The following is a 27,699-nucleotide window of genomic DNA, read 5'->3' as shown; positions in this document are numbered from 1 at the left end:
TTTAGAATGAAGCGGGAATGAATGGGGAAAGGGTTGGTACCTCCACTTACCACCATCGCCCTAGTTACTAGTATTTTAGAAAGGACTGTATCAATTCTAATTAGTTGTAGAATCAACATAGGTAACATGTCTTGATCTGGCACTGTACTGTGAGATAAACACAGATCATTGGTCTTAGTCATTGTCACCATGGATCAAAACTTTAGTTGAGTGGATAGTTTACCTAGAAAAATAATTGGAGTACCTCATAGTTTACTTGTGTGCACTCTGAGATACTTAACATCTTAAAGACAGTGACTGCTTAACACCATACAGGCACCTTGATTTTCTAAGAACACTGAGATGTCAGAGGAAGTGTGGGCACTGGCAGGGCAGCCAGGTCAGAGAGGGTTAGAAGTACTATAATATGCCAGGGGGCGTGTGTGGAATCTAGACAAGAGAAACTGTTGAGTAAGTGTGCAGGGGAGGGTTATGAGAGGTGACCTAGCTTAGGTCACCAGAAGAACAGGGGTGTATAGCAGCACCCTCCACTTCTGAAAGGCGGTGCTCTTTAAAGCAAGGATGAGGAAATGCAGGAGTCAACAGTCACACCAGTTCCTCCCAGTTCTTAACCTTCTTGGTTCTCAACAGCAAACAAAGCTGCAGGGAAAGAGGGCTTCTTCAGAGCATTGCTCTCCTGACCTTTTGAGTGTTTTTAAATGAAAGCTCTTTCTTTTAATATATTTGGAAAATCTGGAAGGAATAAGATAAATCAATGCCTTAAGCTTTACCAGCTTCAAGTTTAGTCATTTTTCTTGAACCGAATTCCCCACAGTGTTTAAAAAGCAATAAGAAAGCAGAGCTGTCAGCATGGGAAGCCAGTCTTCTAGACTTCAGGATGAACTCATAGATCGACTTTTATTCAAAACAAACAACCAATCCCCTTTCCCACTTATCTTTGGCTTTCAAAACCGGCACCCAGCCACAGACTGAAAATGCCGCTGGTCGGAGTTGGCCTTACAGACCTTGCTCCCAGAAGGGGTGAGCCATTCTCCTTTCCCTTGGGCGCACACTCATTGGGGACACCCCTGTTCTCCGTGGTGAGGGGGAACGGATTTCCGGGAACGCGACCTCGGGTCCCCAAAGCCCCACAGCCCAGGGCACCGAAGGGACACCGGTCCGCCCGGCGTCCCATGTAAAGCACGCCTGGCCTGTGCTGCTGGGATGGTAACGTGGGGTCTGTGTTGCTTTAATAAAGCCGGGCAGACACATTTCTCACAGGACAGCAGGTTTCCTTGGGGCAAGCGTGTGCCCTCGGGAGTCGGCAGAAGGAGTTGAGTGGAGAGCCGAGGGCGGAACCGCGAGGTCCTCGACTTCCTGGGCCCTCCGGGACCCCAGGCTGCTTCTGCCTTCGTGTAGGTACCTCTGGAGCGGCCCCGGGCTCGTTTTCCACTCGGCTGCTTCCCAGCGGAGCTGTAAACCCAACCTGACGTGGGCTCATTAATTTGGCAGCGACTGGAAGGCTGGGCCACGGCGGCGCACCCAGGAGGCCTTTGTGCGCCCAGGGTCAGGTCAGAGGGCCACCGAAACACCGCTGAACCCTGCACGCGTTCCCGGGTGCGGGGCGGCTCGGCCCCAACCGCTTCCTCCGGCTGGACCGCCCCAGCACCCGGCCTCCCGCCCCGCGGCCCGGCTAACGCGGCTTTCGGAGGCCGGGAGCAGGCGCAGCCCGCCCCGCCCTTTTTCCAGTACCCCAGCCCTGCATTAGCCAGGAGGGTCCCAACGGGCTGGGCCGACGCTCTCTGAGGCCTCCCGCCTTCAAGAGCCAGTTTCGGGGGGTGCAGGCCCGGTCCTACCCACTGCCTCCTCGTAGTCTCCGCGCCAGCTCCAAAGCCCGCACCAGGGCTGCGGGGCTGCGGCGTGCGGCCCTCCGGCCCAAAGCCACTTAGAGTGCCCTGAAGTCTGGTCATGGGGTCGCTAGAGAGTTTCCTTGAGGGTTTGGGCCTGGCATCCGCGTGGCTGGGCCCCATACTCTCATTTACGCACGTGGGCAGCCCTGATCTTCTGGGCCAAGATCGAATGGCAGCCTGTTAGCCTCGAATTCCACCTTCGCTGGGCGAAGGCGGGGTGCTGAAGGGGTGCGCACCTGGGGCGGGGAAAGATGGCCGTTACCGCCTGGTTTGTTTTCGAGACAGGGGGCCGGGGCGCCGGCTTGTGCCCTGGGCTCTAGAGGCGGGAGAGCGCCTGCTGGGTTTTCTTTCTCTTCCCCAGTTTTCTCGTCTGGCAGGTTGAGGCTTGGAAGCCTGGGCTCTCGGATCCCCCACCCAACCGCTCCGTCCTTCACAAAGGCCTGCAACCCAATGTCAAGGAAGGGGAAAGGCTGTTCTGCTTTTTACAAGTGGCTCCAGCACAGATTAATTTTAGCAAGTTTCGCAAAAACAAAGCAGCCTCCTTCTGTGCCTTTAGGTGACTTTTGTGACATTTAGCAGCAAGGAAAACTATTTCCTCTGCCATTCTGAGCTAACCACGTGTAATTGGCCTAGAAGTCTGTTGTATCTGGGGGAACTGTTTGCGATATCCCATCTGTTTTCATCTCGCGGTTCAAACGAGTCTGTGTTTACCCTTCTGTCGGGGAAATTGGTTTACATGCGCAGCAATTTCGGTGCGACACCGAAATATTCCCTTGAACTAATGCTACGGGTCCGACAGGCTTTGTACTGCTAATAACCCTCCATTACGTCTGTCAGGAGACATTTACACAGCCTCGTGGTCGGTCCCATCAAGGAAATTAAGATTCTAGGTTTATCTTAACTATTTGAAAACCAATTGGTCTCCAGCGATGACCAGAGGCGCAGACGCGCGGGGTGGGGGCGTAGGGGAGTTGTGGGGGGGTGGCCAAGCGGCCGGGGGAGCAAGTGGGTCACTTCCTTGGGGTGGGCTAGGCTGACACTGAGCAACCGCTAGCCGCTCCCTTCTTCCGGCCCGTGGATGTATTTGCGTCTCTTCGCTCGCTCGGTGATCCATAGCGCTGGGTCCAAGTGGCAAATCATGCAACCTTAGGGAAGTGGCGTGAGCCAGGGACAAATGGATCTCCGGGCACAGACTCTAGCAGGTTGAGGATGGATGGAGGCTTAGGTGTTCCTAGGAGGAACAAGTCTCTCTCCCAGGGCTGGGGGCATGGAAAAGGACCCGATCAGTGGACTGTGATGCGCCGGGCGGACGTGTTGTTGTTGGGTGGCAGTCTCGAATTGGCCCTTGGTGAGAGCCTGCCGAGGCCCACCCCGGGTGAGGAGCTGGGAGCCGCCAAGCAGCTGTGTAGGGGGCTCCTCATGCCCAGGAGTGTGCGCTGGAGCTGTGCCCCGGCTATCCTGGGGCTGAGTAATCGGAGAAATTGCTTTGAAATAGCGTCGGCTGCACTGGCCCAGAGGCCCATAATCAGCCCTTGGCATGTGTGCAAATGCTGATTTTGCGGGTGTTACTTAATCCACGCAGGGAGTGAAAAGCCTCAGGTTGGTGGCAGGCTCACCTCCCACCCTCAGGCTTCTTCCTGGTCTATTCTGAGGAGCAGACCCAGCGTCCAAGGCACCGTGGGGTGATGTGTATGTCTGATGTTGGGGCTTCTTTGGGCCTAAAGATTGGAGACCGTAAAAAGAATGTGAAAATAAAGCTGTTGACAGTCATTTCTGTGGCCTTAATTGGGCCATTGTCCCAGTGTTCTGGCAGAAATTAGCCATTTCCTCTGCATCCCAAGTTGACTTACTCTTTCATGGGGAGATGTTGGGAGAGAAAAGGGTAATGAGTTACACAGTACCAAAAGTGACCGTGGCTGTCTTGGTGACAGTGCAAAGGGAGCTACAATCTGTTGTTTGGTGAAACCTCAATATGAAACAGTCAACACTGTCTGGAAGGCTGTCAGATCAGCCAAGGACTCCTCTACAAAGGAAGCCCCAAATTTTAGTCTTCCGGGTTAAAGAAGTGACCTTTGCTAACTTGATTAGGGTGGAGGCCTGTTTGTGCAGGATTGCAGGAAAACAAAGAGAAAGTGTCCATCTTTTCCAAAGGTGGAGGAAAATAAACTCCCCCACACCCTCTTAGGCTGGCTAGACTTCAATGCTCTCCACCAACCTCTAGTCCCTATTTCATTTTACTTATGTAGAGTCTGTGGAGAAAAAGGAGTGAAAATTCCAACCTCCCCCCTCCCCCCACAAAAGAACAAAAATTTTGGTTTACATAACCACTTGGATATAGGTCTAAATAAGGGGCAATCTCTCTTCTCAGATCTTAGAACATTTTATTCTGTGCCATTTTCAGTACTCTCTACAAAAAACAGTTCCACAGAGGATATGAGAAGATCCCAGCTCTAGAAGCTAGGTTAAGTCAGTTAGTGAAGATGAACTGGAAAGTTTGTCCTGAAAAGCAATGATTGTAAGGTTACGGCCCTCCTTTTCGTTCATGGTCAGCATAGCCACAAAGCATGAGGAAAGACTACAGAATTATCTGAGAATACAGTGCTCACATATCCAGGGCAATCATAAACATAAGGTTTTAATTTAACAGGGTTTCTTAGCAGAGGCTGACTCTGCCATACCAATTGTCATTCCTTACGTTTGTTTTCTTTTGTCTTGCTTACCCATCTAGTATAACCGACTCAACTCACACCAAAGAGACTCCTCACACAATTTGCTTTTGAGAGACTGCTATTTGCTTAGCACTGTACTGGCAATAATGAAAGGGCACAAAGGAACAGATGTGTCTCCTGCCCTTTGGGAGCTTCTGACTTGCTTGGGGAGAAAAGACTTAGAAAATAGGATATTCATATCCATTAACAAATAGGAAAGGCCTCTACGGTATTGTAGAGGGAACAGAGTGAGGAAGCTACCAGCCTCTTGGCAGCGCCATTAGAGGACAAGGAATGGCACAGGTCACAGGAATCTTTTCTGGGTCACCCAGGTGGGCTTCAGGTCACATGGGAAAGGAAACTAGACCAGGAGACTGGGAAGCCAGCAGCCAGATGGTGCCTGGCTCAACTTTGTGCTTTTTCTCCTGCCCCTTCTGCCCCTGTGGTGGGCGCTAGAAGAGACTAAAGGGCAAATCTGGAATTCATGGTGTATGTCTATGTGAGTGTAGGGGTGCGGTGGGCGAGCGGAAGGCCAAATCCATTTGTCATCCTCTACCTGTGGTGAGGTTAGGGAGCTCCATTTTCTGCTTGTTGACCCAGAGCTACTTGCCTTGCTACTTGTATCAATGTATTGTGCCCACATGTAATCTCAGGAAAGTAAACTAACTGGATTATGAGCTAAAGAATCATGTGGCTTTTTTTCCTGTTAGAATCTCAATAGCTGCTCTAGGACAAACATTGCCCAAGAAGACTGCCACCATCACAGGATGAATCTAAGGACTTAACTCCCTGTGAATAATTTACAGACGTATTTGAAAATTTGTAGGCGATTAGAAAGAATAACCATGGTGGAACAGTCACTGCATTTTAAATCATTCTGAGGCCATTTTTACCTGGTTGGTGTTTGAAAGCAAAATAATTCTTTCTGCTTGAGAAAAGCATTTGATTCCGTTACTCCACATGCTTTTGGCAGAGTTAAAAACAAATCTGGATAAAGTTGCTGTTTTGATTCTAACGTCCTCTCCTTCTACCCCCACCCCGCAAACACACACTGTGTTTGGTTTGATTTTTCAGACCACACACACAGAGAACTGAATGTTCCATAAGTGATCATAGTCTTATCCATTTTATAGTTGGCAGAAGACTTGTGCTTTGACTACCTGCCTCTTTATAGTATTGCACTTTGGGGAGAGGTCCCCCTCTTTCTTGATAAGGTGAGATGTAGTAGGGCAACTTTAGTGGCCCATCTGCTTTGTCATTTAAAACATAGCTAGTTTAAGTCCAATTGGTCTGAAATCTGCTTTCTTCAGATTAGCCCAAGGTCTATAATGCTAATCATTCATAATGATCCTCTGCTATTGAAACTGTCCAGCCCAGGCCAGCAGACAGGGACCAGCCCCTCTGTCGGGGCAGCCACAGGTGCCTGGGGGAGCCTTGCAGGTGAGATGCAGCTTGGCATCTCCACATCTGCTTTCCCGCTCCCCAACTGAAGGCCAAAAGCCCTGCTCGTCCCTAAAATATCTGAAACAAAATCCTCATTTAAAAACTTTTGTCAACCTATACACAGTTGAATCTTTCCTATTAATGAAATTATTAAGTATTTAATTTTTCCTCTCCATGTATATATTCATTTGTTCATTGAAATTTTGCCCAGCACACAGAGCATCTGGCGATTGGTTTCTTCTCTTTCGGAAACCATCTATGCGAGTTTTCAGGGTTGACCATTGAGACTAGGGTTAAGTTTACATGCGGTCAGTGAAGCCTTCAGGTAGAGAAGCCATGCTCCTGGCAGAGCAGTGGATAAGGAGAGGGAGGGAGGGGGTGGGCAGATGATCTGGAAATCTTAGTTTCTTACATTTCCTAACAGGTTCTGGCCATGATCTTATACTGGTACGTTTTCAGATATGGTAAAGATCATAGATATTAGATGAGAAAGAAGAGGAGAACCAATTTTTTTTAAAGAGCAAGTTAAAAAATTATCATGTGTGTTTAATTATAGCAAAACTATGATCATACATAAGGTATAACATTATAGTTATTCCTACTGCATATATGCTTAACATTTTCCATCTGTATTTCTTTCATCTAGATACTTAGAATATAAAATCAAAGTCAGCACTCATTATTTATCATAGTATTAATAAAATTATTTTTCTTAAATGTACAGAATTTTTATTCTATGGACTCCTTTTTAAGCATGAAACTCATCTTAGAGTCTAAAAAAAAACACTTCGAGTTGTTTCTTTAGCTGAGTTAGCTTTGCCCATTTTTCTAACTGTGCTTTTATACATTTATTTATTTTTGTGATTTATAAAAATGTCCTCATCATTTTAATAGTCACCCCTGGGTGCATGGGCAATGGCTTAGAAAACTTCCAAAATATGGTAATACCACGATAGCAAAACACCATTACAGCAACAAAAAACACAAACCCACTGAACACAAGCCCAGAACAACATTCCTCTAACTATCTAGGGAAAATAAACCAAAAAGAGCTATCTTTCATCGTGCCTGGAAGGTCAGCTAACCAGGGCTCTCAGGAGAACAAGAGGAATGGTATTTTATGGAGGAGGGCCCCTTATGGAAGAGCCTCGGCTTCCAGCCCCCTAGAAATGCACTCCAGGGTGAGGTGTGAAGACTGATCTCATTCAAGAAGAGAGGTCAAAGGACTGAAGCAGCATAGAGCCTGTCCCACCTCATGTGGCTGTCTGGGGCTGCATGGGTGAACAGACACATATGGTCCATTTGAGCTGAAAAGCACTCCTGTCCCACAAACTGAGGGCAGAGATTTTTTTTAGTTATTGTTATTTGTAAAGGGCCAAAGGAAAGATTGGTGTTTTGTGTTGCAGCTTTCCAATGTAGAAATGGATTTTTAGTACCAGCTGTGATTTTACTAGAGGTGTGACCTTGGGCAAGTCACATAGCTTTTCTTGAATCTTAAGTAGTTTTCCCACTGAAGTCAAAGAGAGGTGCTATGAGAATTAAATGAAATAACACATGTGAAGGCATTGATTTCATATATTAAAAGTGCTCTGTAAATGACTGTACTGCTATCTGGAGTTTTTGTTGAGTCTGAATCATCAGAAAAAAATTGCCTAGACACTTCCCCTGTATTTATTTGGGTGTGTACAGCCTTCTCCACCTGTGAACCAGGTCTGAATGAATAGCTGAAGTAAACAGAGAAGGGAAGGGTAGCTTGGTACGAGGGTGGGGCCCCATGTTGCGCCCCAAATGACAGCACAGGGCACATAAATAAAAAATTAGAGTGTAAGGTAGGTTCTGGCAGAGCCTGGAGTTAGAGAAAATGTAACACGGCAGAAGAAAAAGGGAGAGGGCGCACAGGTATGTTTAGTTCACTGTCAGCTGTGTTGAGCAGCAGTGTCAAGTGATGGTTGTAAGTGCCCCTGCTTAGAACAGCACTCCAGGCGCTGAGTAGTGGGACTTCAAGAGGCAACAGAGACTCCAGCTAAAGTGCATGACTCTGAGCAAGCTGCCTGAGTCTGCTTTCACTGCTGCCTGGCTGGATGGCCTCGGGAAGGTCCTGTACTTCTGTGCCTTAGTTTCTTCATCTGTAAAGTGGGGATGGTAATAATACCTACTTCTTAACCTTGTTGTTATGATTACATGAGTTAATAAATTTCAGGTGCTTAGAACAGTGTCTGGCAGGCAGCATATATTTGCTGATATTATTGTTATTATTTTTATTGTTATTGCAGGTGAGCAAGATGGCTCCTCCCCTTTTGAAACCTCCAGCTCCATAAATGTAGATTACCCCACAGCCCACCTTAAGGAAAAGACTCTGCATCAACCAGAGATCTTTCTGTGGCTCTCCCAGTACCACTGGTCATGCCTGCATCATCCTAAGGTTGCTCTTTAACAGTCCTCTAAGAGACACCTTACCCTTCCTAGCAGACAGTCCCATGCCAGAGTCTCAGTCCCCCTTTGGATATAGTCTCTATCTTTCAGTTGTGATTGTTCACCTTCTTTTGCTCTTCTGTTTGTGTTCTTCCTCTTCCTTCTGGTTCTTGAGAATCACCAAGGATTCTTCTGTGTCCTAAAGACTCCCAGGGGATCTTGCACTGATCAGACCAGGGCTGCTATGGGTCTGGATTAGTATGGGTGGATGGACTCAAAGGACAGTGCTTGCGATTTTTATAAAAGCAGCAGGAAGTGAAAAATGGAGCATCAAAAAAAAAAAAATTAAATGCCCTGTTGGTTTTTAATGAATTCAATAACTTTATTCTTCATGCTACTATAGATCCAGAATGATACCATCATTATTTTAAGAGGCAGAGGATAAATATTAATACCTTCCCAAAACATTGCAGGACTGCAGTTTTCACTAAAACTTCTTTTCCTTTTAGGGTGAACTTGAACCTGGCAGCAGGAGGAGCATCTCCAAGCATGCCTTCTTCATTAGTCGTCTGAGATTCAGACGAGGGGTCATGGTATTCCTCCACAGTGGACATAGCAGAATGAGATGGACATGCTGTTTTAGAGCCCTGCATCTCCCGATTGTGAGTAGTTTAATTCTTACCCTCCACATAGCTTTGCTATTGACATTTATTAGCTGAGAGTGTTGCTGCCAACACAAGTTTTGAATAGATTGTGGTATAAACAGATTTCCTCTTTACACATTCTAATCAGCACAGGACTGTTTTTATTGAAACCGTATCTCAGCCTAAGCTTCTCTAGCATGTAGGCACACATGTACAGAGTTTAAATTGTATTTATGATTGGTAAATGTTCTAATTATGGAGCTGTGTGTGTTCAGAGAGGAAAATTAAATCAGTGAACATGGGAGGCCAGGATGCTCTTCTGCTCTGGTTTGGGTTCTTTATGGTTTTAGGCTTTGAGAAATCAATGCCGTGAAATGATGGGTGACCATCCAGGCAGACATTTGTCTCCTGGCTGATTTACAATGTTATCTACAGATTTATTTTGCCTCCTTGATGAGGTAAGGTTTAATTCCTAATTGCCTGCTTTATCCTAACACATCACAGAGCAATTTCCAGCAAGCGACTCCTGGATAATATCCTGAGCCTCGTTTTCCATATTAGAACACGTGAAATGCTAAAATAAAAAGGGATGTAATTGACATTGTGCCCTCTAGTGCAGTCCCATGCTGCTGTCACAGTGATGACAGTGACTAGGTTGCCATTCACCAAGCACTGCCTGGCTTCTTTGGAAGTCACCTAAAGATAGGCGAATGTCCCGTCTTTCCAAGCACCGCAGAAGAATGCCACCCTGGCTGCTGCAGACCAATGGATGCTAAAGGATTTCAAAAGTAACTATTGCTGTTCTTTATAGTTAACTCAGGTAGGATTTTAGTTTGTAAAATGGGCAAAATATGCACTCCAAGAATATGCAGAGCATCATCTAGCCAGGCCTTCTCGACCACAGAAATTTTGCTGCTGCAGGCAAAATGCCTTCCTGGTATAGGTTTGAGTTGACAGATTACTGAGGGAAATGTCTGTCTCGCCCACACTCCCAGATTATTCAGCTTACTTTTTAACACACCACTCAGCCCTCCTCCATGCAGATAGTGTGGTGTAGACCTGGCACCCTAGACTGAGACTGAGTAATCTCTTTGCTGACAGCTGAGAAGTAAAGGCATCTGTGGCAATCAGATGGGGTGCCTCAGGTTGGTTCCAGATGTCAAGTTGATTAATGCTGGAGTGAGAGCTGCCAGCAGCCAGGCTGTGTGAGCACACAGATTCCCAGGAAACACCTCTGGTGGTTGTGGCATCAGTGGGTAGAGACAGCCACACAAATATGTACTAAACAAATGCCAGTCCCCCTTTATCAGCTTAGAAGAATGCCCAGAAAGTTGTGGACCCTTCTAGGGTACAAACCCCAGCCCATACAGTTTTTCAGCCATTTTTCATGTTTCCTAACACAGGAAGCTGGTTCCATGCTAAGAAGTCTAACGCAGGAGGGCCCCAGTAGGAAAAGCCCGATTCAAAGTGAGGGTCTTTGTAATGATATAACAGTACATTTCTATAGTACTTCTGGTTTCCAAAGCACATCAGATTTACTTCTTTCCTTACTTTTAGTTTGCATCACAATGAAAAAGGTGAAAAGTGTCATGTAAGTGATCCAGGGCCCATGCTTTGAAGCCTTTGTGGGTATAAAGTGCCGTTGCCATTGCCCATCTCCATGGGCCATTACGACATGGATGAATGGTCTGTCGGAAGTCATGCAGTTCAGTCAGCTCGAGAACTACAAACTCATTAGCCACCGAAGTGTAATCCCTGGACCAGCAGCATCCACACTACCCAAAACCTACTGGATCAGAACTCCTGGAAGTGAGGCCCAGAAGTCTGTTCTAAGAAGCGCTTTGGGTGATTCTAAAGCACACTCAAGTTTGAGCACCACTGGCTTGGGCCAGTTGTTCCCAGTTCAGGTTTCCTGGACCCCAGGGCCCAGTGGACGTAATGATGAAATGCATAAGCTGTTTCCAAAACTTCATGAAGCTTAGCAGAAATCATACTCTTAATGTTTCTTTTAAAAAGTATATATTTCATTACATATAGGTAATAAATGAAAGTTGGAAAAGGAAATTGATTATTAATCAATGCTGTTTGGTATTCTTCCATTCATGCAGTCATTCATTTAATCATTTATTGGTTATCATATGCTCTGTGCTAGATACTGGGAGATGCAAAGACAGTAAGGTCCTTGAGATAATTATAGGCTTGTAAACAGATGGTAAGTACTGAGAGGCAGGTTTAAACAGATAGAATAAATTCTTCTGATAAACTTGGGGGAAGTAATCTTCAGACTAGGCCATGTTGCTTCAAGGCTTTGTGCTTGAACTTGGGTGGTTGGCATGGGGTGGGGGGTGGGCCCTGTTCCTCCTCCTTTATTCCCCAAACACCCTGCTGAGAACCAGAGGAAACATGAGCCCACATCTGGGTTCTGTGTTTCCCCCTTCTTGGAACTTCCCATCTTTTTCCTGGTCAACAACATTTCTGCTTATGAGAAGCACTGATAGAGCATTTGAAACAGGCTCACAGGGACTCTGCATTAGTGAGGAGAACTTGAAAATAAGACCTTCGACATATTTTTATAGACCTGCCTCGTATCTTATTATAATGGGCAATTACTTAAAAGGTACTTCTCTGTTTAATCAAAGACTTGAAACCAAATGAAATGTCAGCCTGATTCAAATCTATTTGGAAAACATTTCAGTTTCATTCTAGTACAATTAACTTTTGAAAATACATAGACTTAATTTCAGTGCAATCATTTCACAGGTCTTAGCCTCAAAAGAAAAAAAAAAAAAATCCATGATTGTGTGGTTTGTCTTTCAGGAAAAAAAAAAAAAAAAAACTCTCTGGGTTAACTCTGCTTTCAGATTGCAGTTAGGGTTGTCCCTGTGTGTCAGCTTCTCAGTTCCAGAGCCTCGAGCCTAAGCACATGACGGGCTTCCTCTCAAAGTTTACTTTCTGTCTGTCTGTAATTCAACTTCAGAATGTGTGTGCACGCCAAATACACCCAGCAGAACTGAAACAAGAGGCAAGGGAAAGGGCAGGGCAGAGATGTTAACACAAGGAAACTTCATGTGTAACAACTGAAACTTATATTGGGAACATTAGCCATTTCTTTCTTCCGTGGGGGTGCTTCTGGTTCTAAACGAAGTGTTAGTGTTTGTGGGGTGATAACCTTGTCCCACTGAATTATGATGGGAAAACAACCCAGTTGCCTACAGAGCCAAAAACAAACCTCAGAACCACTTAACTCATCCGTCAAACAAATTGTATTTTAGGAAATGCAGGACAGAGAAAAATGCACAAAAGAAAAGGAGATTTATTTATTTGTACAAAAGTAGAACGACAGGCATTTGAGTGGATCCAAATAGCATTTTGGGAGAAGAAAAAAAAAAGTGATTCATTGCCAGCTATTAAATCTTGTTTATCCTTCTTTAAACTAACCAGAAACACATTTTGGAGAAACGCTAGTTTACAGTTTAAGCATTGAAAGTCTCCTGTTGGTGCTGCCTTTGCCTCCCCACCCTCTAAAGGGCAGAGAGGGGGTGGCCCTGAGAGTCCTGGGCAAGGGACACACTTCCAGCCCTGCCTGTGAAGCTCACCCTCAGGCGCTGGCAGAGCTCTTCCAGCTTTCTCAAGGGGGGTGCTCACCTCAGGGCAATGGCAAGAAGGTCCATGTTTACGAAGTGGTTTCAGATAGAAGGCCCCGAAGGATACGAAACATTATTCCAAAGACGCAGCCTGACACAAAGTGACAGGTCCTTCAGAAAGTACCATGTCCATGACAGTTGTCGTTGTCATAGCATCTCCCAGACCAACAGCTGACCCGACAAATGCTCATTCCAGCCACAGCTTTGTGACAGGAATTCTTCAGAACACGTGACAAAGATCTGAAAAATTTGCTAAACTCCCGGTACCTGGTGGAGGAAACGGCTCCAGGCGGAAGTGTGCTGCGGTGGCCGCTCCATGCCTGCGCTGCGCTGCTCCTGCTCCAGGGCCCTGAGGGGACAGCCTGGCATAGCTCCTTCCACTGCCACCACCCTGAGCACCTCCTGGCTTAAGTGCATTAGTATAAATATTTGGGTCATCACTGCCCTTAGAATTAGAGGGACTCACTTGAGAAGTCCCCAAGCAAACAATTCCACCATGAGGATTACCTTGGGTTTGTGGTCTCAGTAGTGTCTAGAAAGTGTCTGCTGAGTTTAAGTCCACAAGGAAAGGCCCAAGTGGACTCATTAAGTCTAAAGAACTGCTGCCCCCTCTCCCCTCGCTCTCCCACCGTGGAGGTCTAGGCAGGAAGAGTATCCACACAATGGTCTGCTGACTTCCAAGCGTCACAGCACTTGGTGAAGCGAAGTGCTCTTTGTGCTGGCTTCTGTCCCGCTCTCTCCCTCATAACCTTCAACTTTTCTGTCCAATGCATTATATGTTTCTGTTACTGTTATACATTCCTTGAGGATAAGAACTGTGTCTTATTTATTTTTATATCCCTTTCCCTTAGCAGAGTGTCCACCACATCAAGTCGGGCACTGAAAAACAGTGCTTAAAATGGGCCCTGTGAGCAGACATAGTGCCTTCTTACCAGCCAGCATCCTGAGCCGCCTCGGCTAGGTCTGCACAGGTTCTAGGTGCAGATTAAGACACATTTCCCCCCCCCCCCCCCCGATAGCTGTCTTAATACCTACTTTTAGAAAGACTGCCCCCCTTTTTTCATTTTAATTAACTCTAGAAACAACATTTCAACCTTAACTGTCACAATACAAAAAAACAGCATCATTATCCTGTGGGTATCTTCAACACCTGCACTTTTAGAGTGAGAGTCCATTTGAATTATTTGCAACAGTACCTATGGGATTTATTTGATGAGAGGAATGTAAAATAGTCTGAGAGGTCAGAGGGAGGCAGACCTCGATTAGAAGAAAGGTGCACCTTCTCTTCTGGTCATTCACCAGGGTAGCCATTTACAGAGCGAATGAATAGGAAGGCATAGAAAGCATCGTGTTAGTTCAGAAATATCATAGTGTGCATTCTTCCAGAAGGTACAGGTAGCATCACTACATTCTTCTTGTCTCAGAAGGAAGCTGTGGACCTGATACTGGCCAGGGAAGAGTGTTAGCAAGGGGTCCAGACTAGCAGTTCTTGGACTCATCATAGAACACAGAGTAAAGGGAAGAAAGACTTTAAAAAGTAAACAAATCAAGTTCCCAGGTGCTACAGACTGAAGGTTTGTGTCCCTTCCAAGTTCGCATAGTGAAATCTAATCCTCAGTGGCGAGACATTTGAAAGTGGGGCCTTTGGGAGGTGATTAAGTCATGAGGGTGGAGCCTGTATGAATGGGATTAGGTGCCCTTATTTTCTTTTTAAGATTTTATTTATTTATTTTTAGAGAGAGGGGAAGGGAGGGAGAAAGGGAGAGCAACATTGATGTGTGAGAGAGATGTGCAAAAGAAACATCCATGTGATGCCTCTTGCATGCCCCAACTAGAGGCCTGGCCCACAACCCAGGCTGCACCCTGACTGGGAGTTGAGCCAGTGACCCTTCAGTGTTTTGGGATGAAACCCACTGAGCCACCCCAGCCAGGATGGATTAAGTGCCCTTATGAAAGAGGCCCCAGAGAGCTCCCTCACCCCTTTGCCATGTGAAGACACATGAGAAAATGGTGGTGTGCAATATGGAAGACACCTTTCACCAGAACCCAGCTGTGCTGGTACCCCAACCTTGGATTTCCAGCCTCTAGAATAGTGAGAAGTAAATTTCTGTTGTTTATAAGCCCCCTAGTCTATAGCAGTTTGTTACAGCAGCCCAAGCTAAGACATCAGAGTAATACTTTAAATAATCTTACCAACTCTTTGCACGCATTTGTTTGACTGCATGACCCAAGTTTTGGTGCTTCTGGGAAGAACAGCAGTGGATGGAATGTGGATGGACCTCAGGTTTCCCGGAGGAGCTGAGCTGACAGCGGGAGGCAGTCAGGCTCCCTGCAGGGGTCCTCTGCTCTGACCTGGTTTCCCTGGCCACATCACCTTCTATTTCCTCTTTCCAGGGAGATGAGTTCCAGCCACATTCCTGCAGGCACCAAGGGCTCTTGTCAAATCATCGCACTGCAGCCCCTGAGCATGGCAGCAAAGACAGCACTGTGGTCATTTTGCCCCATACCCTTGTACCGAGGACAGAATCTCAGGAAGTAATGAAGACTACAACCCAGCAGTTCTACTCCTAGGCTGTACCCAAGAGAAATGAGATCATGTCTTCACATACAAACTTATACACACATGTTCACAGCTGTACTATGCATAATAGCCAGAAAGTGGAAGCAATCCATATGCTCACTGACTGATGAATGGATCATACACTGGAATATCATTCAGCCATAAAGAGAAATAAAGTACTGATACATGCTGTAACACAGATGAACCTTGGAAACATTATGCTAAGTAAAAGAAACCACATATGGTATGATTCCATTCAGACGATGTATACAGAATATGAAAATCCATAGACAGAAAGTAGATTTGTGATTGCAAGGAGCTAGGGGAATGGAGAACGGGGAGTGACTGCTAATGGGTATGGGCTTGCTTTCTGGGTTGACGGAAATGTTCTGGAATTAGTGGTGATGGTTACTGTACTTGGTGAATATGCTAAAACTCGCTGAATTTACAATTTAAAGTGGCAAATTTTATCACAATTTAAAAATGAAATAAAAAAATAAGTTGCCAGGAAGCAGCAGCTGCCTCTCCTTCTTTCTTCCCTCTGAGCCAACGAGGAATCTTGTCCAAACACTTGCACACTCCAGACCTGTGTTTTGGACTGATTTATTGGCGCTTCCATCTTTTCTTCTACCTTCCAGCCACATCTCTGCACCTCAGTGACCGTCACTCGAGACTCAAATGGTATTCAGTTCTGAACATTCCTTGTTGTGTCTGCACTACCCCTTGGGCCTTTGGGGCTGGCTGATCTGGACGGAGATTTCAGACCAGCACTCCATCTCTGGAAACATTGCTCCTGTAAGCTGTTCCCTGCGGAAGCGATTTCTGAAAGGTTGGAAAGCAGCAGGGGGCTGTTTTAAGAGACTGTCTGATAAACAAGGATTGGCAAACTGCCAACTCAGGTAGTCTGTTCTTTTTTTTTTGCTGCCGTCATTTCTGCTGTCTTAAAACAAAGCCTTGGGGTAAAGAGATGCCTCTGTCATGAGGTCTGGGGGACACCTCTTGTTGCTCTTCTCCCACTTGTCCTCTTCTCAGCAGGCTGGCACCTCCCTGAGGCCCTTGTGTGGAATCCACACGTCTATTTAGCCTTAAGTGTGAGGGTTTCTCAGAGTACAGACCTCATCAAAGTGGCAGCTTGGGCACCTGCTGTGCCCACTCACTGAGGCCCCCGGGCTGCAAGTCCCTCTCTCACACATGACCGAATGCTCTGTTCTCCAGGTGGGTTCTTTCCTCTCTGTCCTGTCTGTCACAGGTGCCTCACGCTAGGCACTCCTGAACCTCGCTTACCTTTCACCACTTCAGATAAACACATCTAGGAGCGTTTTTATTCCCACAGATGACTCTGAAGGACAGATAAAATGAGAAGCTTTTTATTATACCAGTTCTGGGAAGGAAAGGGAATCACACCTACCAAAGGCCTTCAAGCAGGCATACTGACCTATGACACAACCACAGCGCTGCTGTCTCCTCAGACCGTAACAGTTTAGGCTGTTTTACAAAATAAAGGCTCTGGGTTTACTTTTCTTTTAAAAAAGGTTTTATTTATTTATTTTTAGAGAAAGGGGAGGGAAGGGAGAAAAACATCAGTCTGTTGCCTCTCACAGGGACCTGGCCTCCAACCCAGGGAATCGAACTGGCAACCTTTTGGTTCACTGGCCAGTGCTCAAGGCACTGAGCCACACCAGCCAGGGCTGGATTTATTTTTTAAACTGATGAATAAATCCCAGAGTAGTCGAGTGGGTTGAAAAATATTCAAGTGATTCACACCAGGACCCTGGCCATTGTGTAGTCCCCAAGGAGTGTCGGTGGAGCAAGCCTGATCATGTAGCTGCAGGTTTAGTGAAAACACATAGCTCTGTCAATGTAAAAAAAAAAAGGCATCCAAACCTGAGTCTATTTGAGCCAAACTGATGACATATGCTGGGGAACAAGATCTTAAATGCTCCGGAGAATAACAGTTTTGCAGCTTTTATGCATTTGAAAGAAAGGAGGGAACACAAGAAAGGTTACATGGAGGGGGAGAAAGCAAGGCTGGGACTGGATTACAGGATAATGAACCAGATTATGGGCTCTCTTGAGGGTGGTTACAGTTTATTTCAAAGGTATGTTAACCTCGATGCACAGAAACAGTGGATGGGACTTGCTAAGGCCGAGAGAACTCTTTTATTAAAAAGTTTTATGCCTTGGGTATGACTACCCACTAGGACCCGCCCAGCTAGGACTTCATGATCAGATCGCCCTATGAGGTACTTTCCATAGAACACGCCCCCTCCCTTTATTGTTGTCCATCGCCCTAATAATTAGGAGCTTTCTGAGTTGTCTCCTGTAGGCCAAAGAGAAGATATTTGTGGATTCAAAGTATGTTTTTCTCAATTGTGTTAGTGGGTTAGTCAGAGGGCTGTGGTATAACTAAGAGACCACAATTCTGGATAACTCAAGCGAAGGGGAGTTTATTGGCAGCTCTCTGGTGTTCACAGATTGACAGGGAGCCTGGAGAACCAGGCTTGGGGACAGGCAGAAACCAAGCCTGCTCCAGAATGAGGAAGCCTGCAGCATGGGAACGATGTCAGAGCGGGAACGGTCTGAATAAGGCAAAGCTGCCACCCTTGCATCACTCAATATCCAAGGTCAAGGAGGCATTCAGTTGGTTGAGTTCTTATTGCAGGTAGAGCAGTGGTTATCCTAACGTGATGGGAAAGGAAATGATCTAGCCCCGAAGCTTCTGTGGTGGGAAGTGAATGTACTGTAATCCCGTCCACACTACCCAGGAGGGGAAAAGGTAATTAGAGTGCTAATAAGGAAAAGGGAACAGGTGCTAGGTGGACAAAAGCCAACCATTGTTTATTTTATTAAAGTACAGAAAATCACTTGAAACAAACTAAATTGATTGACAGCTTCTGTCTGAATGAGGGCATTCAGTTATCTGTAGGGAAATGATTATGGTTTTACAATGAACCTTAATTTTATGGGAATTTTGGCAAAGGTAATATGTGGCTATGAGCTAGAGGAATATCTGAAACTGTTACCTCTCCTGTTCAGCTTGACTGTTACAGGAGTGGAGACAAAGTGAACTAGAACATGGAGCACTTACACAGTGAACCTGAGTCAAATTATGTAAGGTAAGCTGAATAAACCTACTTTGTAATGGGTCTTCAGCCATTTTTTTCCTGTCAGAAGAGTTTATAGGTGATTAGCACTTCAGGTACTGAGGGGGTGGGGCCAGGAGACTTACAACATAGCACCTCTGAGTAACTCATTAGTGTCCACAGACAATGTATATGTTTCCTATATCACATGCTATTAGCCAATGACAGCAGCATAGCCCCCAGTGAGCAGACCCCCCCCTCCATCCTGCACATGCAGTCAGCCAATGAGGGACCTGCCAGGTTATTCTGGGTAGAGTGTGTTAGGCAACATTGTTAAGTGGGCTGTTTGCTTTTCTGTGGCCTCTCCTGCCAATTGCATTTTGTTCTTGCCAATAATGTTGAACCCCAATGACTGAAAAAGTTCTACAAGTGTTCTGGACCTGTTCCAGGGAAACAAAGACAAGAGCCTGCTGGACCACAATTGTAAGTTTTATAGCAGCTCATGCCTCCTTAAGGATATGATTGAGTAAACACAGGGTAAAGTTAAGTAGGCAATTAGGGATTGGTGGAAGTCTGACACTGTAGAAGAAATCACAAATATCACAGCAGCCTTGGAAGATTTAGCAGCAATTACAAGAACAGGAGCCGGAGGAACTGTACCCAGAGGCATGTTGTGACTTCAGGGAATTGGAAAGAAAGGAAGTGGGATTGCCAAGGCACAGTCTGCTTGCTCTGGGTGGGGTTGGATGGGGGTGGGGGGCAAGCAGGGCTCCCTCTCCCGGAAACAACTCCTCCCCACTCCAGGAAGGATGCCTGCTCACAAGACAAAGCCTGCCTCAAGGAGCTGCTCTTTCTCCACTGGTTTCTCAGAGTTGGCTCAGCTTCTCACTTTTGGAGAGCAAGTCAGCAAAGCTTTAGGAGAAGGGAAGTCTGTTTGTCTACAGATTTCAGCATGGTTTTGTGGTTGTAGAAGGTATTCCATTAGAATTTTTGAATAAACCACAGATAACATTCTCCATGCCTCTTTGCATATAATCTTAGTAATAATGTGCTTGGCCAATATTTTATTGATTATCGAGAATTATGAATAAGAATGGTTGTGTTTGTTGGAGAACTTCTAGAGAAAGATAATTAGCAACACATTTTTATCAGGGCAATGAAACAATTGTCATGTAAGTTTTTAAGGAATTCTTGTAAAAGAATAAGGATTGCTTGTTTTTTAAGAAAGGCAAATAAAGACCATGATGCAATGCTAAAATTTATGATATGCTTGGTCAACTTCAAAATCAGTTGGTGAGAAGTACTATTAGTAATGAAAACCTAGAACTCAAGATTAGTTGTTATGGTTAATGTAGCCCTGCCTCCAAAAATTTGGCTTCAAGTAACGGGCACATCGAATAGAATCCAACTATGCAGGTTTCCCTAATGTTCTCAGGCTTCTTAATACAAGAATCATGAATTTTAATACATATTTAATCCTTTAAAAAAATCCTCACCAAAGGTTATGTTTATTGTTGAGAGGAAGGGAGAGAGGGAGAGAAAAACATCAGTGTGAGAGAGAAACATTGATCAGTTGCTTCTTGTATACACCCTGACTGGGGATCAAATCCACAACCTAGGTATGTGCCCTGACCAGAAATCAAATCCACAACGTTCTGGTGTATGGGATGACACTTTCACCAACTTTGCAATCTGGCCAGAGCTAATACAAGTTTATAAAATATTTAAGGTCTGTGTCAATATAAGCAGAATTGAAATGGCAGTGATCAAACTGTTTTATGTATAATTTAGCTTCTTTAAAACATGAAGAAATGTGAGAGTAGCATTTCAGTCCTAGACAATGTGGTCTTTAATTTTAGATCTCTAGACACAGGGTGGAGTCTTTGTAAAAATCAAAGATTAAAATTGAGTAAGTATTATGCCTATGACCTAATATATTTTTCTGGGGTATATTCGTGGGGAAATACTTTCATGTATCTTTAAATACATGATTGTTACCGTCCTTCAAACGTTTAACAGAAGGATGTAAAAATCCCAGCATTTTAGCATGATAGAAAGGATCATTGACTGGGGTAGGGATGCCAGTGAGGAGACTAGTGTAATAATTTCAGCAAGAAATGGTGCCAGTGGAGATAGTGAGAAGTAGTTGGGTTGTGAGTAATTGTTGAAAGAAGGCTCCATAGGATTGGCTGGTGGGTTGCATGTGAGTGTAAGAGGGAGGAGTCAAAGGCGACTCCAAGGTTTTTACTGTGAGCAGATAGAAGGATGAAGTTGCCATTCCCTGTCATAAGGAAGGCTGTAAGAAGAGCTAGTTTTAGAGGGGGAGATCAAGAGTTTGGTTTGCGACTACTAGATCTGAGGTGCCTTTGAGACTTGAAGGGGAGGTGCCAGGAAGTCAGCTGGAATAGAAGTCTGTGTCTAGGTGAGAGGTCTGGCTGGAGATAGAAATCTACAAGTTATTAGTACATACGTGGCATTTAAAAAGCTTGAAAGTGAGGAAGATGAGAAGAGGACTGAGGACAGAGAACCCAAGGCCATGCTAAGATAGGAAGCTGCATGGTGGCCAGAGGGGCAGGAGAGACCAAGGGAAAGTGGTGTCCCAGAGAGAAGAATGTTGTTCAAGAAGGGAGTAATCACCTCTGTCAATTGCTTCTGAAAAGTTGAGAAAGATGAGAACTGAGAAATAGGGCAGCCAGCTGTCCCCATTTGCCTAGGGTTTTCCTGGCTTTAGCACTGAAAGTCCCGTTTTCTAAGAAATCCCCAGTCCCAAGCAAACTGGAATGGTTGGTCACACTACCAGTGAGAAATGGCCATTGGGCTTATTGGTCATGAATGACTTAGGTAAGAAAGTTTGTGTGGAATAGTGGGGACAAAAACCTTGAGTGGAGTGGGTTGGTTTTAGGAGACAACCAGGGGAATTATTAAGTAATACATATAATCATATTGTTACATTGTTATTCTTACATAATATCAAACTTATATAAAAAAAATTCCTTATTTTTCACAGCTGCACCTGAAGTATTTCAGAGTGAAATGTCACATTATCTGGGACTTGCTTTAAATACTTCAGCAAGGAAAAAAAAAAGAAGAGATGAGGCAAATAGGCATCATGCTTATAATTATTAACGCTGGAATTCATTATATTTTCTATTTTTATATATGATTGAAATCGTTCATAAAAAGTTGTTTAAAATCTAAAAACAATTAATAGGAGAAAAGGAATTAGAGGCAGTTTGGTATAAAGGAGAGTAGAGATAGTCGGTACCTGAATTGGTCTCTGGGGGGTCTTTTTTTTTTTTTTTTTTTTTCTTCCTTAAGATGGGAGAACTACAGTAGGTGTGTTTGGATGCTGTTACGGAACACAGATGAGGCAGGCAGGTGATGGATGAATGGGCCAGGCTGATGTTTGAAGGAGAAGGAGAGACAGTGTTCTGGAGAGGAAGATGGCAAGCAAGTGGGACACCTGCCGTGCTGGCTTCAGGACCCCTGAGGGCACCGCGGGGGTTCAGTGCCGCCAGAAGCGATCAGGCTCCCATCTGAGCTCAGACAAGCACAGAGGATATTGCAGATTCTGACAATAGAGCATCCAGGGGAGGTGTCTGAGGGTTGAGAAGAGTGGGGAGCTGGTCAGATTGGGGGGTATACTGAGCTCTGTGGGGAGGAGTTCTAGTGAGAGGGGCGGTTTGGGATCTTGGGGTTTTGTGGTGATAGGTAGACACCCAGGAAATACTCATAAACATGGATGTGGGCATCATAGAATTAGCCCTGGCCAGCTCTCAGGTAGATGTTGGGGTGAGATTGGGGGTTATGGGGAAAGGCGAGGCCTGCAGAAGTCCAGTTAGCAGGAGACACTGCGCTCTTCAGGTGTGCCCGACCCCACTGAGTCCCAGCCCTCCCTAAGGCTCAACCAGTGGAGTTTGGGACCCCATGACATTCTTATCAGAAAGAGGAAGAAAATCGAAGAACCCAGGGAAAAGAGAAGAGTCACATACTAAGGAAAATTAGAGAGATGCCTCCCAGCTTTCAGCTTGATGAGGTCAAAGCAGAAATGTCCTAAAAACCAACAAGAGTCTAGGGGGTTTTGAGGCTGCAAAAATGCCAATAAATTTACCAGTGGGCCACAAGCCTATGAAGTTGAAGGTCGGTTTACTCTCTCCTTTGATCATTTTGTGGACTTTCCAAGGGCAGAAAATTTGCCATGTGAAATAGTTTTGTTCTTTCTGAATTTATAGGATTGCAGATTTATTTATAAAGACGAGCTTAAAAAAAAAACCACCCAGCAGTCACAATAAAAAATAGAACACTTAGTGGCTTTCTAGTCATTCTTAAAAATGTGCGCATATCACTAGGACTGCAAACATAACCTTACTGGACCTGTAAAGGGACATATGTGCCTTGGCCTTCTGTGGTGTGCCCTGGTGGTGTCTGCTCAGGAGGAGGCCGGAGGCACTGCACCCTGCGTGCTTCTGTGCACCCCTCCCTGACCTGCGCATCCCACTTATCCCCTGACATGTGAAGTTCTGCGGTGGCTCTCACACCAGCCAGCGTCACTCGTGAGCACCACCTTTAAGCAACCTTTTGTTGTTTTGCCTGAGCATCTCTTTTCTACACAAGGTGGTATCTCCTGGTTCCTCGAGGGACCTATTATTTTGAACTTCGCACATCGCCTGGCACAAAGTAGATGTTCAATGAATATTTGTTGCATGAAGTCCAAATGAATGAGTAAGTTTATTTATTTATTTATTTATTTATTTATTGAGCATCTCATAGGTTGGTTGCAACCTTTGTTCTGGTCACTGAAGAAATGGCTGTAAATCAAAGAAATAAAAATCTCTGCTTCATGGTTCTTATATTCTAGAGGATGGGAAACAATGTGCATTTTTACATGAGGCCACTTCCTGGGTAGGTGGCAAAACTGAACTCCAAAGTGAAGTGAGTTTGGTGACTGATTACTGAGGGTCTATCATGTGCCAGTTGTTTTCTTTTTTATTTGTATTGTTTTAATTTAACATTTGTTCTTTTTAAAAATTTTATTTTTCAATTATAGTTGACATATGATATATTAGTTTCAGGTGTACAACATAGTGATTAGACATCTACACACCTTAAAGCGTGATCACCCTGATAATATATAGTTATTACAATATTATTGACTTGTATTCCATGTGCTGTACTTTACATCCCCATGACTATTTTTATAACTGGCAATTTGTACTTTTAAATCCCTTTCACTTTTTTCACCATCTCCTCCAAACCCCTCCCATCTGGCAACCATCAGTTTGTTCTCTGTACCTATGAGTTTGTTTCTGTGTTGTTGTTCATTTATGTTGTTTTTTAATATTTCACATGTAAGTGGAATTGTACAATGTTTGTGTTTGTCTGACTTATTTCACTCTGCATAATAACCTCTAGGCCCATCCATGTTGCAAATAGCAATATTTGATTAGATTTTATGATGGACTAATAATCCGTTGTGTAGATCTACCACATCTTCTTTATCCTTTCTTCTGCTGATGGACACTAGGTTGCTTCCATATCCTGGCTGTTATAAATAATGCAGCAATGAACATAGGGGTGCATTTTTTCCCCTTTTTAAATTGTATTTTATTGATTATGTTGTTACAGTAGTTCCATTTTTTCCCCTTTCCCCCCCTCTTCCCAGTAACCCCCTTAGTTCATGTCCATGGGTCATGCATATAAGTTCTTTGGCTTCACCCTTTCCTATATTATTCTTAACTTCCCCTGTCTATTTTGTACCAACTGATTGTGCTTCTTAGTCCCTGCACCATTTCCCCATTTCTCCCCCTTCCCGCTCCCAGCTTATAACCCTCCAAATGATCCCCATACCTGTGAATCTGTTCCTATTCTGGTTTGCTTAGTTGGATTTTGTTTTTATTTTTTAGATTCAGTTGTTGATAGTTGTGAATTTGTTGCCATTTTAATGTTCATAATTTTTATCTTTTTCTTAAGTAAGTCCCTTTGACATTTTATATAATAGCTTGGTGATAATGAACTCTTTTAGCTTTACCTTGTCTGGGAAGCACTTTATTTGGCCTTTCACTCTAAATGATGCTTTGCTGGATAGAGTAATCTTGGTTGTAAGTCCTTGCTTTTCATCACCTTGAATACTTACTTCTTGCCAGTCCCTTCTCGTCTGCAAAGTTTCTTTTGAGAAATCGGCTGATAGTCTTATAGGCACCCCTTTGTAGGTAACTCTGCTTTTCTCTTGCTACTTTTAAGATTCTCTCTTTATCTTTAACCTTTGGCATTTTAATTATGATGTGTCTTGGTGTGGTCCTCTTTGGGTCTAGCTTGTTTGGGACTCTCCGTGCTTCCTGGACTTGTATGTCTATTTCCTTCACCAAATTTGGGGAGTTTTCCTTCATTATTTTCTCATATAAGTTTTCAATTTCTTGTTCTTCCTCTTTTTCTGGCACCCCTATGTTTCGGATGTTGGCATGTTTAAAATTGTCCCAGAGGTTCCTAAGCCTCTCATCATTTTTTTCAATTCTTGTTTCCTCATTCTGTACTGGTTGACTGTTTCTTTCTTCCTTATGTTCCAAATGATTGATTTGAATCCCGGTTTCCTTCTCTTCACCACTGGTTTTGTGTGGATTTTTCTTCATTTCACTTAGCATAGTCTTCACTTCTTCCCTTATGCATTTGCCATACTTAAGCATATCTGTCAAGCCTATGAGCATCTTTATTACCAGTGTTTGGAGCTCTGCATCTGTTAGGTTGGCTATCTCCTTGTTTGTCAGGTTGGCTATCTACTTGTTGCTTAGTTCTCCCACTGGGACCTTGATCCGTTCCCTCTTTTGGGCCATACTTCTTTGTCTCCTCATCTTTACAGGTTTTTGTGTTTGTTTGCTTTATGTCTTCGGTAGAGCTTTCGCTCCTGTTATGTCATAAGGGGCGGGGCCCTAGGTATTCGTCAGTAGATGGTGACCCATTTCACCATGTTGTGGCACTGTGTGTGGGGAAGGGGTCAGAGAGGGAACAATGCTGCCTGCTCAGCACTCGCCCCTTTTCCAGGCACTTCTCCCACTTCCGTATGGGACTGGCACCTCTCTACCTGTTGCTCTGGCTGTCCTTCCCAGGGTGGGTGGGTCCGCAGACGTTCTAGGACCATGGGGGCCCTTTAAATAAGCAGACTCTGCTGAGAGACTGGCAGTTTCTTCCTCCGCCCCAACCCACACTGGTTTTCACAGTCAAAAGCAATGAGGCTTTATTTTCCCCAGCACTGGGACCATGAGCTGCGCAGTCTGGTCTGGTGCTGGGAGCGCTCCCCAGGTGTCCCTCCCGACTTTTTAAAACATGTGACTGCGCTTTCCGCTGGCCTGCCACTGCCGCCGCTGCTGCCACCACCACACCATGTCCTCTCCACCCCATCTCCGCCCCTCCTACCTGCCTGGATGAGTATTTTCTCTTTATATCTTTGTTTGTTGGACTTCCATGCAGCTCAGTTTTATGGAACTTCTGGTTGTCTCTAGTTTTGAAGTAGTTGTATTTCTTCTTTAGTTGTGGAGGGAGATTCAGTGTATCTGTCTAGGCCTCCATCTTGGCTGGAAACGTCTCTCTCAGGGGTGCATTTTTTAAAATTTGTGTGTTTGGGATTTTTTCAGATAAATACCCAGAAGTGGAATTGCTGTGTCATATGGTAGTTCTATTTTTAATGTTTTGAAGTATCTCCATACTCCTTTCCATAATGGCTGCACCAATTTATAATCCCACCAACAGTGTATGAAGAAGGTTCCCTTTTCTCCACCATATCCTTACCAACACTTGTTTGTTAATTTATTGATGATAGCCATTCTGACAAGTCTGAGATGCTATCTCACTATGGTTTTGATTTGCATTTTCTGCATGATAGCCCTGTTGAGCTCTTTTCACATGTCTGTTGGGTGCCAGTTGTTTTAGATGTGCTAACATCATCCACCAATGTGCCTTAGGGCATATTGGTCCCTATTTTAGGGATATGCATCTGAGGCTCAAAATGGTGAGTGAGTTTCCCAAGATCATGGTGTTAAATTGGTGGAACAGAGATTTAACTTCAGGTCCCACATTCCTAAACACTATGCTGCATTGCCTCTCAGTTTCTATTTAGTACATAGTAGGTGCATTTGTGTTGGAAGAGTAGAAGCACTGATGAACTTGCAATCTTCATTCTCTCCCTCTAATTTCATAAGAGGCCAGTAGGATAACAGATGCCTAACTTAAATCCAGCCTTGTTCTCTGCAGCCACTTGGTAGCCTTAGGCTCTCTAATTCTGGAGTTTATTTCCATTTAGCTGCAGATGCAATTTAAAGGCAGGACCCTGAGTCTGGGAAGCTTCACACCCTTATAAAATGCCAGTTTCCCCGTAAGAGCAAGGAAAAGAATGAAAAAGCTTGACAGTATACCCATGTCACCTAAAAATCAGCAGCAACACCATTATAATTCTGGCTCCAAATCATGCTGTTACTTTAAAAGTATATGTCTGGATGACAGTAAACACAGAAGAATTATTTTTGTGGGGTAAAGGTGGGATAGCAAGGCCTTGAAGAGAGGAGATCCTGTTTTATATTTAAAGAAACAGAAAAGGAAACTGTCCAGCCAGAAAAGACTGTGGATGTTGGCTCTTCGGACCCACACTGTGTACCTGAGTGGTGATTGCTTCCACACCAACACTGGTTTTCATTCTGCCTTACACTCCCATGCCAGGCCACAGGGGCAGGTGGGGCCCCTGCAGGTAGGGCTCCCTGTGGGAACACTCCCCATGAGGTGGGCTCACCAGGACTGCTTCCTCCCAGGATGTGCCCCAGAAGTACCAGCAGAGCCTGCTGCCCTTCCAGGACCAGTCTCTGAATCCCACCTTTCTTTCATCCTGAAGAATGTGTTTGCCATTGCGCTTGGGGCAGGCTGCAGCCTTGTGATTTAGGGCAAGGCATGCCAGCTTTGGGGGTGCTAGCATACTGTTCGATTGCCCCAGGACCTCAAGTTTGGATGGTGGCAGTGAGCACCAACAAATCTCTCTTTAACCAGCTTCAAGGACTGGTTGCCACATGCAAGAGGACTTCAGGGAAAGGGAGCATTTTAAAATATTGAGTTTCCCACTGGAAGTTAAAACAAGAAATGAAGCAGCAGGGGTTTGCTGCCTCCGGTTGCCTAAGAGCAGTTGCTGACCAGCATCTCCAGCCCCTGAGAGTGGAAAGCAGAACCTGCCCCAGGAGGTGCTGCTTCCATCCAAACTAAACTTCCCCTCAATGACTTCATTGAAAGCTGGTTTACATCACGAAGAGAAACTCCATTTATTTATTTGTAATAACTTTGGGAT

The 27,699-nt window shown here is 44.8% G+C and overlaps 1 long non-coding RNA gene across 2 annotated transcripts; it reads left to right on the top strand.

Annotated features, from left to right (window-relative positions):
- The first annotated feature begins 966 nt into the window (after nt 1-966).
- On the top strand, nt 967-15,801 carry LOC150008513 (uncharacterized). Of its 2 annotated transcripts, none has more exons than XR_016511322.1 (3): nt 967-1,020; nt 8,962-9,114; nt 15,135-15,801. It is a non-coding gene; the product is annotated as an uncharacterized LOC150008513 (long non-coding RNA). The 2 variants fall into 2 exon arrangements; XR_016511323.1 differs by lacking the exon at nt 15,135-15,801 and adding an exon at nt 10,654-11,015.
- The last annotated feature ends 11,898 nt before the right edge of the window (nt 15,802-27,699 follow it).

This window comes from Furipterus horrens, unplaced genomic scaffold (genome assembly GCF_987537825.1).
Source record: "Furipterus horrens unplaced genomic scaffold, mFurHor1.1.pri manual_scaffold_5, whole genome shotgun sequence".
NCBI classification, from domain to species: Eukaryota; Metazoa; Chordata; class Mammalia; order Chiroptera; family Furipteridae; genus Furipterus; species Furipterus horrens.
This window is presented reverse-complemented; position numbering and strand designations above follow the sequence as displayed.